The sequence below is a fragment of the Parus major genome, chromosome 1A, assembly GCF_001522545.3.
Source record: "Parus major isolate Abel chromosome 1A, Parus_major1.1, whole genome shotgun sequence".
In the NCBI taxonomy this organism is placed as follows: domain Eukaryota; kingdom Metazoa; phylum Chordata; class Aves; order Passeriformes; family Paridae; genus Parus; species Parus major.
In genome coordinates, this window is record NC_031773.1 from 33129972 (window position 1) to 33147320 (window position 17349).

At 39.0% G+C, this 17349-nt stretch overlaps 1 protein-coding gene across 3 annotated transcripts in view; it reads left to right on the plus strand.

Moving 5' to 3' along the window:
* The window catches only part of RAP1B (RAP1B, member of RAS oncogene family), a 34075-nt gene that overhangs the window by 524 nt on the left and 16202 nt on the right, over positions 1-17349 (plus strand). Inside the window, exon 2 of one of the 3 annotated variants that reach the window (XM_033514848.1) lies at positions 741-821. The exons of 1 other annotated variant lie outside the window; for it this stretch is intronic. The gene's annotated coding sequence lies outside the window, so the exon portion shown is untranslated. Of the gene's footprint in view, positions 1-740; positions 822-3563; positions 3659-17349 lie in introns of those variants that run through there. One more of the 3 variants, XM_015628115.2, reaches the window with a different exon arrangement.

Consider the following 17349-nt stretch of genomic DNA (forward strand, 5'->3'; position numbering starts at 1 on the left):
AGGTTGTGTATATGTTCTTGCATTTAGATGTTTTGAGTAGTGTAATTGTAATTTTCCACATATAACAGCCACATCTTACCCCAGGATGAGATGTGTAGACAGTGTATGACAAAGACTTTTCAGTACTCTTTCACAGTGAAGTATATGTTGAAATTACTGTTATAAGAAAAGGAGACAAGAAACACTCTTTCTTTCCTTGAATTATAATTAAAAGGCAATGAAGAAATCACATTGCTTTTAAGAATACCCATTAAAAAACAAGTGTATTTTTCTTTGGAAAGAGTCTCTTATCTCTGTGAAAACTTCGAACATTGTTTAAGTTGTTGCCTTTTGGATGTCATGCCTTTATATTAAAATCACAAGCTTTTGGGAGGGGAAAAAACCCAACCAAACTTGGTAGAGTTGAGCATTTTAATTTTTATTATTCATTGCATCTTGTTTTACTCTCGCTCAAAATCTGTCCTGTAGACTTCATTCTAGATAAAAATGAACTAAGTGAATAGTGGGGGATACTTGTGCTATTCACATTAAAGGCTTTGCAAAAGTAAAGTTTAGCTAATTAGATAGGATGTTTTATTCCTTTGGTACCTGTGTGTTTTCAGGGATGTTTTCTTGTAGTGATATGAGCTACTTCATGTTTAACTTAGAGCTGTAGTGTAAAACTGTATTATTATCTGTGCCCAAGTAACTGAGTTTGGAATTACACTATGGAATATAAGTGCCATGTATCTTTTTTGCAGTGAAGATGATCACACTTGGAGCACCTGTCTGCCTGGGGGTGAAATAATCTGCAAAACAGAGTTGAAAGACCGAAAAAAAAAGTAAAACCAGAACTTTTATATGGGGGTGGGGGGTGGGGAAAGATAGTTTTTTTTACTATCTGTACCTGTGTTTCTATTACTATATATGCGCACCACATAAGTTTTCTGAGTGGAATTAAAATTGTGCTATTTTGTTCCGAAGCTCTCCTGTAGGACAGTTCATCAAAAATAAATCTGAAGTGAGCCATGACAGTTCTTTTTCTGCTGTGCCAGTTTTTGCAGAGTAAAACTGACTGTCTTTTTAATTGAGAGCCTTTCTGGAGCAGAGGCAAACAGATGGGAATCTAGGTGAGGGCCTACAAAAGGAGAAAGAAATTGCTTCTATGGCTGAGGAAGGAAGTGTGCTGAAGGCTACACTGTAGCTTGTGATCTCACAGTTAGTAAATGTGACAAGGAACTAAAATAAACAGTTGTCCACCTATCATCTGGGATGTGGGAAGTGCAAGAGTCACAGAAGTACTTGATGGTTACTGCTACTGTGCCAATCCTGTCATCCACAGAGCTCTGCTGGCTGCTCAGGGTTAGGTACAGAGAGGTGCTCTTGAGGATAAGAATATCTTACCGATAAAAACAGGCACTCTTGTCCTTGCATGTATGCTGAGAGGGTAGGCGGCTCCTTCGTGAATTGGCCTTTCTAAGTAATGCTTAGATGGCTTTCAGATACCTAGCTGACATTTGAGAGCGTTTGTCAGGGTAGCCTCAAGTTGTGAGTTTTAATCAAAATTGCTCTTATTAAAACAGATCACTCAGCGTAAGCTGTGTAACAGAAGTCTGTGTTTAGCTTGTGGTTGTGAATGCTGCCACTGCTTTACCTCCAAACAAATCCAAAAGCAGACCGAACTGCACTGTGTGGTGTCAGTGTGCTGAATCCCTGCTGAGTTGGGGCAGGCTTCTGCTGTGTTCTGTTGCATCTAGGTCAGGTAGAGGGATATTTTAGACAGCCTCCTTGTTCAGAGAGATGAAAGGAGCATCTACAGTAACTACACCTTCATATTTCAAGGCAAACTTTGTTTTCCTGCTCAGATGTGGTTAAGATGGTCTATTCTTCTTGCATAAAGGAGGAGAAAAAAAGAAGTGTTTTTGTACTTGGATGCCATTAATAGACCTGTTTTCAAGTCGACTGAGTTTTCAAAATTGTTTAACAGTTGAGTGTAGCAGATGTTTAGTACCACAGACCATCTAAGTGCATAGCTTTTTCCTTAAGGCTTGTCATCCATGAGGCAACTGGGTGAGACAGGCATAGTAGAAGTAATGTTTTGATGAAGTTATGGCAGTTTACTTGTAGTAGGCAAATGCTGTTGGGAGAAAGTCAAAGACCTTGTCTGCTGGTACAGACTTTCTTCATGAAGCAGTTGAGGTTACCTTCAAAAGCAGCAGTAGGTTATGGCTTGAAACTCTCATCTCTCAAGCTTTGGAATGTGTAAAGCAACACTGGACAGCTAAAAGTGAAAAAGTTTTTTATTTTTATGTGTGCCTGCTCATGCATGCTGTAGTGAGCTTCTAACAAAGTGCATGTTGCTCTCTTCTAGCAGCAAGGAAAAGGGAGGAAGGCTGTAAACACCAGGTTGGAAATCTGCCTATTAGGCAACTCTTGAAACATAAAATTATTTGGGGGCCCTCTATGCTTCTTTTTCAAGAACAGTGTTTTAATAGTGATTTTTACTACTGAAGCAGTAGAGAGAAAGTCACTATAAGACCCTAGATGAATATAAGTTATAGAACTACAGAAACTTTTTAGAGGTGAACCAGGAAGAAAAGGACACATTTGACAATATCTTGTACACTGTCCCAGTCAGAACTCTATAGTTATTAATCTAAGGACTTGATGTTATTTGAAGTAAATCCCTGCTATGCAACTATGAAAAGAGACTGCCAAGTACGTCCACATGGTTAGTTCATTCCTGACCAAGGGAGGAAGGTTAGACCATAGTGCAGGAGTAGGACAGCTTAGCCCTTCAAATGGATTGGTGTTTGCATCCTGTGGCAGACAAGCAACATCTCATGTTTCTCCACAGCTTGAAATTCTCTTCAGGAAATCTGTGCTTTCTTAGATCACTTGGTATCATTCCTGCAGCTGTTGCAACACAGGAAGCTGGCCTAAATCTGAATGACTTGACCAGGTCTGCTGCAAAAAGGATATTGTGTGCCGCTGTTACTCATTCATGAAATAATTTTCAATGTAACCCTAATTGTAGAGCTGTGAGAAACCTTACATCATTAAATTTTTGTATTGAAGTAGTATTGAGAACTTGGAAGAGGAGAACAGTTTATTTTCATAACTGAAGACAAAGCAAGGCTCTGCAGTTAATTTTTTTTTTCATAGAAACTCAGGAGAATGTGTTCTTTGCATCAAGACTTGTTACACTGAAGTGACTCTTACTTGCTTTAATTATAGTGGTTATTTCACCTAGTTTTAGGAGGTAATCTGGATTAAAAGAAAATATGTACTTCAGCATTTCTATTAGTATGGCTTTTACTCTATAACTTTTTGTGATGTTAGATGGCAAAAGTTTTTTCTTAAATTAACTTCTTAACTATTGCCCAGATAACATATGTTGTCTTAACCTCGTCTTCAGTTAATCTGAAATAATTTGTGAACACAGGCAGTCCATGCAACTCTTTCTTTTTGTTTCTCTGCATTAGTTGTCTTAGCTTTTGAAGTCTTGTCCTATTTTTCCCACTTACAGTCTCTGTTTCTGAAACCTAACCAATTGTGCCTTCACTTTTTTTTATATCTGCAGTGAAGAAAAGTTTCTTAAAAACATGCTTCGTATATCAGGAGGAAGCAAAAAAAACAGTACCACCACGTCTCTGTCAAGGATGAGCTGCAGACACTTGTGAGTTATCTATGTGGAGTTTCAGAGGGGAGGTACAGGAGATAGGAGGACCTGTAACTAGGAGTGGCACTTCAGCACTACAGAAGTGAAAGTGGTTTTGGTAATTGCAGAGTCAATTTTTTGATTTTTTTTTTTCTGAGGTTTCATGTCAGTATTTTTTATTTGAGATGAAGCTAGCATGCTGAACAGTAGTTGGACTGCATCAGAACCCATATAACCAGTGATAGTTAAGTTGTGAAACTGTACAATCCTTGTTTGCAGCTAATCAGACTTCTATAACATCTGGTCTAATACCTCTCCTAGAAGTGATTTGTTACAAGACTAGTGGAAAGTAGCAAACTGTTTCAGAAGAGTAAACTGGAATGTGGAGTCAAAGTAATCTCCGTTGAAGCTGAAGTTACCTAAAAATCTTACTCTATACAATACAGTGTTTAGGACTAGATTGATTTAATTATCAGGTGACATTTACTGTTGATACTGAGTTATGGATGCCTCATTGCTAGAAATGTTCAAAGCCAGGCTGAATGGGGCCCTGAGCGACCTGATCTAGGGGGTGGGATCCCTGTCTGTGTCTGGTGGAATTACATCATCTTTTAGGTCCCTTTCTACTCAAGCCATTCTTTGTATGTGGCTGTGTCCAGGTGTGTGTGGGGGAAGCCCAACAGCATACAGGAACCTCTTTTATTTATCTTGTAAACGTGAAGCAGGGGATTGTTAGAGTTTGTAAGATGCGGTCAGTAACTCTCCTGTGATCTTTCACTGTGAAGTTATCTACCAGGTAACATTCTGAAAGCTTGATGTACAAGTTGACCCATAAACATAGCCTACTTGGCTTCATATGGTTGCTTTTTGCATAAAATATAGCTGAAGGATTTTCTTTTGTTTAAGAGAGTTTATAAATTAATACAGCTTGCAAAATCTTGACTCTTGCACTTCTGGAGTTAGATAGTATGAATAAGGATATATCATACAGTCTTTTTGTGACCCTTCTGACTTGTTTAGAATGGAGATTTGATGGGCAGTAGGCATTCTTTGAGTGTGGTGACTTTATTCCCGTTCAGGGAATGGTCCTTTTGTTATTTACTGTAATTTATATTGGTGGTAGCATACAGAAAATGCAATGCGCTTTCATGGCTTTTATGATGTGGAGCATCAAAAATAAGTTTGTGGCAAGTGTGAACTCGCTTTCAGAATTCTTAGTAATGTAATACCAATCCATAGAATTATTTCCAAGGTAGATTTATATCAACAACTATGCAGTTCAAGATGCCATGGACTTGTGTTCTTTGTGAGCTGTGAAATGTTATGTTCAAAAATCCAACCTCTACCAAGAGAAGTTATTTCAGAATGTGTCATTCTTCTAAAAACTGATGCCAAATTGTCATCAAATTGTCACTTGGTGGAATCAAAGAGACTGTAGTAGTCCCATGGCATTGAGGAGCACTGAAGAGGCAAGAATAGCTGGCTGTCATGCTGGAGAATATTACTCTTCCATTTTTCTGATATATCTTTTTTGACTTAGTAGCAGATTAGATAGGATTTCACCAAATAAGAGATACCCTGGCACTTTATCTCTGTGGGCATTGAGTAAGTTTGGAGATGAATAGAGAGGAACTGTAATACTATAATAAGCAAGCATTCATAACTAGTTTTCTGTCTGGATGCTTGTTCTTCAAATATTCTTACTTTTGGTATACAGTTTTTTACTTGCTTTTAAATCTGAATACTAGAGAGGGAAGCACACATTTCTGAATTATAGCTGTGTATACCTGTGCTTATTGTTGTCTTTATTTTATTGCTACATTTTCACCGTTCTTCATATTTGAGCTTAAATTTTTATATTTGCTTATATTTTTAATGATCCTCTGTTTTTTGTCCTGATCTCCCTAAACCTTTTGTTTCAGGAATTGCCCAAAGCTAAATTGAGGTTCAGCCAGAGATCTTGCTTAGAAAACTGAAGTGTGGTAGCTGAAATTCTGCAAAGACTGAGGTGTTGAAAATGAGGTTTTACAATTAAGTGCTTTAGGCCACTGTGTGTGCTTGTGTTTGGCATCCTTTTGATCTGTGTGTTGCTTTTTGTCAAACTCTTAAGAGTAATCTCAGAAGAAGAGTGCTGTATCAATGTAAGTACAAATTAAAATGAGAAAATAAGAATATTTCATGTGAAGCCTGGAACAGAAAGATCTAGTAGGTTGTCTGGTTTTATGCTTGAAGAACAAGAAAGTTCCTGAAGTCCTCCTTTTCTGCTAGAAATCTGGGTCCTGTTTAGCCAGGAAACTAGTGAAGAAGCAACATTAAGTGCAGTTTAGTTTGAACATAATTAAACTGCAGTAACCAATATTTTGAACAATGTACAATCTTGCTAACTAGTTCTGCTTCTAGCCAGAGGCAAGATCTTAAGATGCAGTTTGCAAAAACATTTTTCAAAGACAAATATGTGAATTTGAAAATATTTGCATATATAGGTAATGCAATTCTTTCATTACTTGATCTTATTGTGAGACTACTCTTTAAGTGAAACTTGGTGCTATAAGTTTCATAGAGGAAAGCTGAAGCCTCTTTTTGACCTGAGTGCTGAATCTGCCATGGTAGAAGTGAAAATAAGGAGTTGTTCACAGACGTGCTACAGAAGGTTGAAGTCAGATCACAAAAACCTAGACAGAGTTGGTAAACTGCAGGCACCTTAAGCAATGTGGGAATGAAAGACTGGTTTCCTGAAAGAAAAACTTGCTTCACTGGGACATCAGGGTGGACTGAAAAGTCATTCTTCTGCTTGGGCTTTGGCCAAAATACAGATTGTTTTGAGATGCTTGTATTTAATTTGCTGAAAGTAAAACTCGTCAGTGAAAGATTGAGGATGCAGTGGTGATGCTCACTCAAATGCTGTGGTGACTGTGATTGTTGTATCCTAAATAATAGATAACTCTTAGAAGGCAGACATATGTGGATATTTTTTTAGAAAGGCCTGCCCATCCAAAACCCTAGAGTCACTTTTACATTTCAGTAACCTTTGGACATCTTCTGTGTCTTGATTTGTTGTGGGTTGACCCTGGGTGGACATCAGGTGCCCACCAAAGCTGCTCTATCACATCCCCCTCCTCAACTGTATGGAGTAGTGCATTGGGTTTGCATGGCCAAGGTTTGGTAGCATGTAGACTATATGGTTCCTTCTGTGAGAAGCTGCTAGAATCATCTTCCTTGTCTGGCAGAGCCAGTCCCTGGTTGCTCCAAAGATGAGTGTGCCACTAGTCAAAGCTTGGCCAACTAGAAATGGTGGCAGTGCTTCTGTGATAACAGATTTAGGAAGGAGAAGGAAAAAAGAAGTTACTTCACAGTCATAATTGCAGCCAGAGAAGAGCAGGGTGGGAACATGTAAGAGGAACAACTCCACGAACACCAAGGCCGGTAGAGAAGAAGTGGAAGGAGGTGCTTCAGGTACCAAAGCTGGGATTCCTTTGCAGCCTGGGGCCCTGCAGCCCATGGAGGACCATGAGGATACCAAGGTCCATCTGCAGCCCATGAAGGAGACCTACCCCAGAGCAGGTGGATTCCTGAGAGGAGAATGTGAACCTGTGGGAGGCCTGTGCTCAAGCAGGCTCCTGGCAGGGTCTTAAAGACTGGTGGAGAAAGGAGCCCACACTGGAAAAGTGTCCTGGTAAGACTTGTGATCCTCTGGGGGGCCAATGCTGGAGCAGCCTGTCTTTGAAGGGCTACACCTTATGGAAGAGAGATACATGCTGCAGCAGTGTGAGGAGTTCTGTTTTCCATGGGATGAACTCATATTGCAGCCATTCATGGAGAACTGTTGTTTGTGAAATGGACTCGCATCAGAGAAATTCATGGTAACCTGTCTCCCTGGGGAAGGACTCCTCTCCCTGAGCAATGGGAGAAACAACCTGCAATGAACTGACTATAACCCACATTCCTTTCTTCCTGTGCTGCTGGGGAAGGAGGTAGAGCTTAGTAAAGGAGGGAGGGGTGGGGGGAAGGTGCTTTAAGGTCTTACTTTATGTCTCATTATCCTGCTCTGATTTTGTTAATTATAAATTCAGTTAATAACTCTAAATCCAGCCTGTTTTGCCTCTGATTGGGTTTGGTGGATGATCTCTTGTGGTCCTTATCTCAATTCATGAATCTTCCATTATATTTTCTCTCCCTTGTCCAGGGTGGAGCGTAGTAATAAAGAGTCTTTGGTGGATGCCTGGCAATTCTGCCAGGGTCAACTCTCTACAGATAGAAAAAATACAGCACAAGCCTTGTGGGTCAAGGTAAAGATAGGGAAGACCACTTGCCAGTTGTTGTCATGGGGATAAAACAGACTCAGCTTGGGGAAATCAGTTTAATTTATTGCAAATCATGTCAGAGTAGGATAATGAGAAATAAACCCAAATCTTAGCATCACCTTCCTCCCTGGCATAACTTTGCTCCTACATTTTCTACCACCTCTCCATTAGAGGCACAGTAGGGTAGGGGATGGGGGCTACAGTCAGTGGCATGTACATGTTGTCTCAGCTGCTCCTTCTTCCTCAGTAGGAGGAATCCACACACTCTTGCTCTGCTTCAGTGTGGGATCTCTCCCATGGGAGGTAGTCCTTCAAAATCGCTCCAGTGGCAGTCCCTTCTGGGGTACAATCCTTCAGGAACAAACTGCTCCAGCATGTCATTCCCATGGTGTTGCAGCCTCCTTCAAGCATTTTTCTGCTCTGGTCTGTGGTCCTTCATGGGCTGTCAATGGATTTCTGCTCCACTGTGCACTTCCATGGGGTGCAGTGGGACAGCCTGTCTTGCTGGGGGCTGCAGGGGAATCTCTGCACTGACACCTGCAGCACCTCCTCACCCTCCTTCTTCACTGGTGTCTGCAGAGCTGTTGCTCTTGCATATTCTCACTCTTTTCTCTGCTGCTGCTGTTCCCCCAGCAGTTGACCCCTCCAACCCCCTTCTTAAATATGCCCACCTGGCACTGGACATGGTGGAAGCTTCTGGTAGCTTCTCAGAGAAGCCACCTAGCTAAAAAAACATTGCTAAGCAAACCAAATGAAATTTGACTTCTGGCAAAGTGAGTCTTGAGGTATGACAGGTTTCTCCAGAAAATGGCAAGCTTTGAAGATACAGAAGAACCAAGAATTATGGTCTAAACATGAACTAGAGTGATCTTAAGAAGATTCAAATGGAATCTTGTGGAGACTTGATTAAACAAGATTAACCCTCATTAATTTGGTAACTCTGTGCTAAAGATCTAGTCCATGTGGTATGAAAGGGGTATGGGGATGAGTGTGATTCAAATTCATTTGTTTAAAATTATTCAGCTTTTTGTGTAGGTGTCCTCTTGGGAGAGGACATGAGCTCAGGCTTGCAAGTGTGAATTGCTTACCTTTGGGGTTCTGCTCCTAACTCACAGATCTTTTTACCTCTTGCAAATTTGTGACCCATTAAATGAGATGAGCTTGAGGAGGGCTAAGGTGCATCACAGACAGGGCAGATGCAGAGCTATGGCAGTTCACAGCTTTGCATGCAAATATTAGCTAGAATTTGCTTTTCATGGGGGCTGTTGTTTTGCTTTTTGGGTTGGGTTTTTTTTGTTGGTTGATTTTTTTGGGGGGTGGGGGACATAGGGAATCATTTTAGTGGGTGGGATTTTTTCTGTAGGGTTTAGTCTTAATTGGTTGAGGATTTTTTGTGTTTGGGGTTTTTCTTAAATACTCTCTTCTGAAGCTTGTGGCAACTTATCAGTTGCCTAAGGAACAATCAAGTTGTCTGTGCATCTCCATATGGGCAGAAATTTAAAGGTCAACATCTGCAGTTGTCATCTTCAAGTGAAGGTTTGCTTGTGGGTTGGACATTGTCTGTGGAGCAACCATCCCTAGGTTCAAAGTACTACTGCCTTGCTGACAGAAACAGAACAGGATGTTTTTCCCAAGTCTCACCCTCTTCAGTTTAGCATGTCAAACCTTTTAGAAATTCATGTTCATCAGTGGATTCAGCTAATGAAATTAGTTGTGAAAAGAAGCAATTAAGGTTGCACCTCCATCATTGCACAAGTAGCAAAACCATGTGGCAGAAAATAGTGGTTGTTGCTGGGTGTCAGTGTATGCCTTTTTCAGGTTACCCTCAGGACAGATGTCTGAAGCTGTGACAAAAGAACCGTTGGTGAAATTTGGTTTAATTTGGGTGACTTTGAATCAGGTTTGTTGCTTGTGATCAAATACCATGTTTCTATTAGGGAAGTATCAATTGAGAGTCAAAACAGACATGAGTTACAATTACTTGGGACTATGCTGGTATGGTTCAGTTATCATGAAAGAACTGATTTTATTCTTGTTAATGAATGCTAGTAGGGAGTAGTCTCAATTTGCATAGAATCAGTGTCTTTCTTTTCAACAGATAAAACTTCTAATCTTAATTAAAATGACGTATGGGAATTCGTAAGACTTCTCTCTGGCTACCAACCTGATCTGTAATAGAATTACTGTAAGTTGTACTGTGGAAGGCTATCTGGGTTTAAATGGCCAATAACAAAACATCATGTAATGATGAAGAAAACCTTTATATCCGTGCCTTGATGATGTGTTAGTAATCTAAACAAACCTGACTAAAACCCAAACTTCTTATAATGAAGACAGTACACGTAATGATACATTGGCATGCAAACTCTGCTATTGCCAGGGGTGTGTATGATGTGTAGGCTATGGAGAAAAATAAACAGGAGAGACAAAAAGTGATCCTGGAATTGCAGTTGAATGCAGCACTGGCTTACGTCTGTAGAAGGAAACCTGATACAAGGCTTTACTAGTTCGGCAGCCAGTGTCACAATCAAAGTAGAGCTAGGATTGCCAGATATTAAGCAGATAGCAGAGGAAATTTGAGACTAGGTCTTGCTTCTGAAAGAGAAATTAAGATGCCGTTTTCTAAAGTATCTTAAGCCAGCTGGCAAGCTTAAAGTAACTTTCAAACTGCACTTATAAAAGAACTATCTTAACTCAGAAAACTTCCATGCCTTACTTGTAGTCCTGCTGGGTTTTACCTTGTTTTGTAGCTTGAAAGATAAAATTTAGTGCAACAATTGTGGGGACAAACAAATACTTGCATCTGCTTTTAATCAGAAGGATGCATATCAGGTAAAGCATGTTGTGTATATTATGATATGGAAATTCATTAACTTGGAAAAATTGCAAAGCTAAATACTGATCCTTCTCTGTAATGACAATAGAGCTAAATTCACAGCATCAAATTGCTGGCTCAGTTCTCAGAACTTGCTTTATTGTTGAATATCTAGCATATGCATAGCAAGATAGTGAAACGTGGCAATTATGCATTCTCTGAATTTAATGTACTTGTAGTATTTTTTAAAATCTGCGTGTTTTTTCTATTTATTGCCTGCCTGGATTTTCTTTGCAAGCATAAAAACTATTTGCAGTTCAATTTCTTTAGGAATTCTGAGGTCATAATTTTGACTGTAAGTCTGACTGGTAGGACAGTCACAAGCAACTTTTGTGGGGGATGGTGACTATTTGACAGGAATAGGGAGAAAAAGCAAAATCGTGGCAAAAAGACACAAAAAACAAGAATATATCTGATAAATGTTACAAATTCCATTTGAAGCCTGAATAGATTCTAGAGCATGGGCTTTATAAGGTACTCCCTCCACATTTGAATTGACACATTAGAATTTTTGCACAAAGTTGAAACTTGAACTCGGTATGTGTTGAAGCATAGCTTATTCTTAGTAGCATAAGAATGTTCATTACATCACTTGCTTTGAAAATGCTTTTTATATTTTGTGTGAATCTACTGCAGGTTGCACATGATTGCTAGTCTCGCATCAGGAAGCTTTCATCTTGAGATACCAGTGACTTTAAACAGGAAGTGTTTGCCCTTACAACATCCATTAAATTTATGTTCAAATTTAAGATCTAGCTGGGAATTAACTTTGACTTAAGAAAAAAAAATCAGATTTTATTCAGCTAGACTAATTATAGACAGTGGAACTAGTCTCACAAGGTCAGATGCTGTTAGCTGCTTTGCAGAATTGGTCCCTGTGTGCAATATTAATCAAGGTAGCTCCCCTCAGTGGAAGGAGGAGAACTTGGTTAAGCTCTCTCTGTGTAAGTGTCCCTGTGGGCTGTTCAAGGGGCGGGTGAAACCTTGGTGCCATGTTTGTGCTGCAGTAGCTTGTTCACAGGTTTCTGGCTGTTTCTCAGGTGGTTAGTATGATATCATGTCACTGAATAAGCTTTGCCACTCAGCTTTTTGAAAATCCTCTGAAGATTGTCTGACATCAGTTAAAATATTTGAACATAATTGAAGAGCTATTTTTGTCCAAGAAAAATTACACTATTAGTGCCCAGAAGAACTAGCTGTTCATCTGATGAAATACGTGTTTGTCAAGACCAGAAACTGTCAAAAGCAGGTAAAAACTAGAAATAAAAATTGCTTCTAGCTATGTTTGCTGTACACTTGATTTGCTTTTAAAGAGTCTCCATTACTAGTGAAATAGCTGTACTTACAGGAATTTTGAATATGGAAGTCTTTATTAGACCCTGATCAGCTTTTCAGAATTGATTTCTGAATAACGTTTTTCATAAATTTTTACAAATGTGTGAAAGTCAGCTCTGGAGTATTTTAATTCCTCTTAGAAGAGGTACACTTACCCTGTTGAGTAAGGGTAATCTGAATTGCTTTAATTTCTAAAGCCTCTAAAAGCTGGTGAAAATGAACAGACTTCCGCTTTGGGCCATGTTGTCAGAGTTCTTCTTATGAGCTGAAATTTTTCAGGAGGTGGGGAACCCTCCTAAGAGTTGAGAGATAAAAATTTGGGATATCTCACATGTAAGTATTTGGGGAATATTAAGAACAGCATACATCATCTCTTAATTAGTTGTTTACCTGAAGATTCTAAACTAGGAGATTCAAAAGAGTGGAATCTGGATGGTTTAGCCATCTGAGATTACTCTAGTATCAGAAATGGGAAACATCTCTGGAAAGACATAATCCTCTGAGCTTGACTGGTCCCCTGACTGAACTAGTGGTATTTTTCCAAATGTCTGACCATTGTTATCTTGTTTTGTCTCAGGGCTAGTATCCCCTTTATGAGAAAAAGATTGGATTTTTTTCTCTTGACTTTTTTTCCCACCGCTGTTAATTGTAAGCAGATAAACCAGTTAGTTAATTTGTTTCATCTGTCAATCTGGTGTTTGAATCTTTTTTTTTTTTTTTCTCATGCAAATAGTTTGGATTAATTTAGGAGTGCTGTTCTCAAGGTGATTGTAACGAAGTCTCTTTTCCAGAGAGGTAAATGTTTGGAGGCAAAAGCATTAGGAAAATTGTAGTGAATACAGTGCAACCAAAATGTCAGGGTCTGAACAAGAATCATGGTGTCTATTAAGTGCTCCATAATCATGATCCTTTCTGAAAATGATAAAGCATCTGGGAGGGCCAGTTTATTTCATTCCATACCTGAACAACTAGTTCATATAAGCAAATTTTGGGGATATCTTCAAGTAAGTGATTGCACTTAGTTCATGTCTTTGGCTGGGGCTGAGCTCCAGTTACAGCTTCATATGGCTTAATATCACTTGAAAAAATAGGATTATTAGCTTTCCTATCCCTTAGATAACAAAGTTCAGTCAGAACCCAAAATTTGAAACTGAAGGAATTGAAAGAAAAGTAAATAAAAAAAAAAACAACCTCATTTTCACAACTATTACATCCAGCCCAATTACCAGTAGTATATGAATTTCCTTGAATTCTTTATTGCATGGTTGCTTTTTAGAAAAACTTTACAAGCTGTAAGTGTGCAGTTTTTTCAATTGACCTCTATAGTAAGGTTACTTATTCCTCAACTTCCTTAGCATCATCTCTGGTTTGCATTTTTCTGGAGACATGCTTCAAGAAACTACTGACAAAAATGTCCAGGAGGCACTTTTTCCTGGTTTGTCTGAGAAGGGCAGAAGCAGAAAGCAAGTTCCATGTTCACAGTCCTTGTCAGATGTGAAACTTCTGAAATGCTGCATTTTCAGTGACTTGTTCTGCTTAACCTTTTGTTCTAATGGGCTTATTCAAAGATGTGTTGCTCATGCTTCAGAGAGAATCTTTATTGGGAAAGTGTCTGTGTGGATATCAAGTGTGTACATGTGCTCTTCTAGTTTTATCGAGTACTTTAGTTTTAAGTATGTGATGAAGAAATAGAATTAAGCAGTTAGCTTAATACACTGCACTAATTCACTAAGTACAAAAAGTAATATTAACTTAGAGAGGTTGCACAGATGCAGTGATTTTTATGGACAGTTGTATCTCAGGAAGTGTGTAAGGCAGTTCTTGGGGAGTCACTGTCAGTTAATGGAGGCAATCTAGCACTGAGCTCTGTACTTTTGAGGGATTGTATAACTGAGACAACGTTAGAATCAAGTTTGTGATAGTGCTGTTTTTTAAAAGTAACTTCCCTTATTTTTTGTAGCTAAGTCTTAACTTTAGGCATCTCCAGAGTTCAGTTAGGTCAGATATATCTGTGCATATAAAAACTGCTGTTATAAGGCAGTACCTTCTCCAACTAAATGAAAAAAGGTCTTATTTTACGCATGCTTCCTATCTTCTTGCTCTTTAGCGTCTGTGTAGGGGCCATAGTTGACAGTATTTTACTGCCCAAAGATAGGGGAATGGAAAAATAAAAATGCAAAGAAAAGTTGGCATTGCTGTCACTTCTTGCAGGTCAGTTGCCTTATAGGTAGACAGCCTTTAAAGTAAAATTTCTTCTGTAAAATAACTTCCATTAAATGAAGAGGGGGATTCAAATAGGTTACTTGTTATATTTGCTAGGAATAGGTTTAAACTTAATTTTCTAATTGTTGGGTGGTTGGTAGAATAAATCTGGGGACGTCTTGCTATGCTATGTTGCTCACATATCTTAGTGTCTTTATTTCTGTTCTGCTTGTTAGAGTATACTCATTTTGTATCCCCAAGGTGAGCTGGGGACTACAGAGAGATACTGTTGTTGGACTTATTCTAGAAATGCCGGAGAGATACAGTGTTTTATAGCTTAAACCTCCTCTTTCAGACTTTGTCTTCTGCTTTTTCCCCCCTCTCATTTGCACTAATGAGTCAAAAGGAAATCCTGTTGGCACTGGATGGATCTGGATACATTATTAGTTCCAGAGTCAAACATTGTGTCAACTGAGAAATAAAGTAAGAGCATGATTAAGATTTAGGATGCCAGCAGTTTCTACAAGATCTGATGTGGAAAAATAGGTTTGATCAAGAGCAGAGCCAGGTCAGGTTAGCTGGGAATCACTGGAAAGTCAAGTTCAGGAAGGATAAGAGCCAAAGCTTAGTCTGGGACATGTGTGCAGCCATGAGGCATACTGGTCAGTGAAAAAGCATATTAAGCTAGGCTTTAACAATGTCAAATAGTGTGGCAGGCTGCAGTGTCCTGCATGATCCAGTGGTTTCTTGGGTGAGGAGGCAAAGACCTGCAAGCAGGAACATTTTCTTAGGAAAGCTCTTTTAGCTAGGAGATTTTTTTTTTTCTTTTAGAAAAGAGGTTTTCTTTTCTCTTAGAAAGCACTAATAGAAAGGTGCAGTGACATCAGTACTGTTGCTTAAAGGCAGTGGGATGGTAGATACAAGTGGCAGCAGACTATAGATGGTGCTTCTGCTGCCTGTTGTGTTAGGGATGTCCAGGTTAGCTTTCCTAAAGTGTTTTAGGGGATACATTTGTTTGTGTTCCTTTCCAAGGTGTAATGGCCAGACAATGAGATGAGTGCAGGGATGCCAAGCTGCCTCCATGTTGTATGGGTGTGTACATATATAAAGCATTGCTGTGCACTCTCGGTGAGTTAAAAAGTAACTGTACAAACGATAAAACATTGTCATGATCAAAGAAGTTGGTACTTGCATTGTCAATTGCCCGAGTTTGGAGGGAATGTCAGAGAAATGTTTAACCTCTACAGCACTCTGGCTTTGTTCTCAAAGATCTTAAAAAACTTTTTGCTTAGGTGTTCATTGATTAAGAAGATTGCCGAACCAAGCTGTAATACTTTATGTATATACTTTAATTGTGTGCTACCACTTAAAGTAGGAAAATCAGCTCCAGAATGTTGTACAGTGATTGGATATTTAGGGTTGAACTTCCAAGTCTGGATGCTGAAAGAAGCTTCAGCTTGCATTAAATTCCTGAATTGCTGTTTCAGAGCCAAAAATGAAGTTGGCAGTCTCTCACTAAAACCAAGTTAATTTATTTCAAGATTTTTAATTTGCTTTGGAATTGTGGATTGTTGAGTAAGAAAAAGAAATAACTTAAAACAGATATGTAGTACCTGCTGCTAAAGTTCTATTACTTTTAAACTACTGTCAGCCTTCATTATTGCCATCTCCATATTTAGTTGCTAACTTCAGTGTGAAGACTGAAAAATTCAGCTTAAACATTTCTTTCAAAGACAGTGAAATTGCTGCAGTTCTCCCAGATTACTGTACTGGGATTTCTGCACTCACTATGTTTATGTCATTCTAGTGATACCTTTCTAAAAATAAAAGGATAATTGAATGTTTGTTTTAAAGAAATGACAGTAATGTAGTTATAGGCTTAACTTGTCATGAGTTTGAGAGGAGCCTTTCAGGACAGTTTGAAACAATCCTGTTTATAGAAAGACTGCACAATTTACAGATTAATGGATCTAACAGCATTTTCAGTGGTGCCAAATAGATGAAACTTGTGGTGGAAATGGTTCTCGTGATCTGTGTTCACAAAAAATTTCGTAGAAAGGGAAAGAGTTTTTTAAGTCAGGAGTTAAAAGATGTCCTATTAGGTGTGAAAATAGGAAGAGTGTCGAAATGTATTGGTAATGGAAGCCTGTGGAGACATCTCTTTTGCTGACATCAGGTCAATTATTTCCTTAAGGTTTTCTCCTTGTGTTCCTTTTGTGACGGACAGTTTAGATAAATTGAAAGATTTTGCATTTGCAAGAAGAAATAGGACCTGATCTCTTGATTTCTTCATCTTCTGACAATTGGTAGATTTAATCAGTGATGGTAAAGGCAGGATTCTACCATGGTGGTTTAATTTCTGCATAAATCATCTTAGCATTTTGTGCTCAACACCTAAGAGACGGTGTTTCAGAGATTTCAGAGATGCTGTCAAATTACTACTGGTGAGAAGGATCTTTCTTACCTTAGTTTCCTCCCTGCTTACCTTTTTCCTTTTACAAGCACCTGTGTTGAATCCTTGCACTTTCCCTTTTCCCTGGCCTATAGATTATTCATTAGTTGGGGAGGGTTTCATCTTTCTTTTGGGGTGGAGGGGAGAAAATGTTTAATTCAATCTCACAAGTGCTGGAGTCCCTGCAGGGAAGGAGTTGAGACCTTCCTCTCAGGGAAGCAGTAACAGTCCTGATAGTTCAGTTGCCAGCAGGACTGTATGAGGTGGTGTGGAGTTTTGAGCAGTATGACCACATGTCCCAAAATCTGTGGCCTTGTTTTGGTTTGATGGGTCAGTTTCCAACAAAGACGAGCAAGCAGATCTCATAGTTTGTTGTTGGTAACTACACCAGCTAGTGTGGAACAGGGAAGCAGATCTAGCTTGTAGAAGAGGTATAATCTCAAAATACTATTTTAGTTGCTTCCACTTACTCATGAAATGGGTCATAATAGATCTAGTGGAACATAAAACAGTTTTCAGTCTAGGGAAAGGGTTTTTTTTGAAA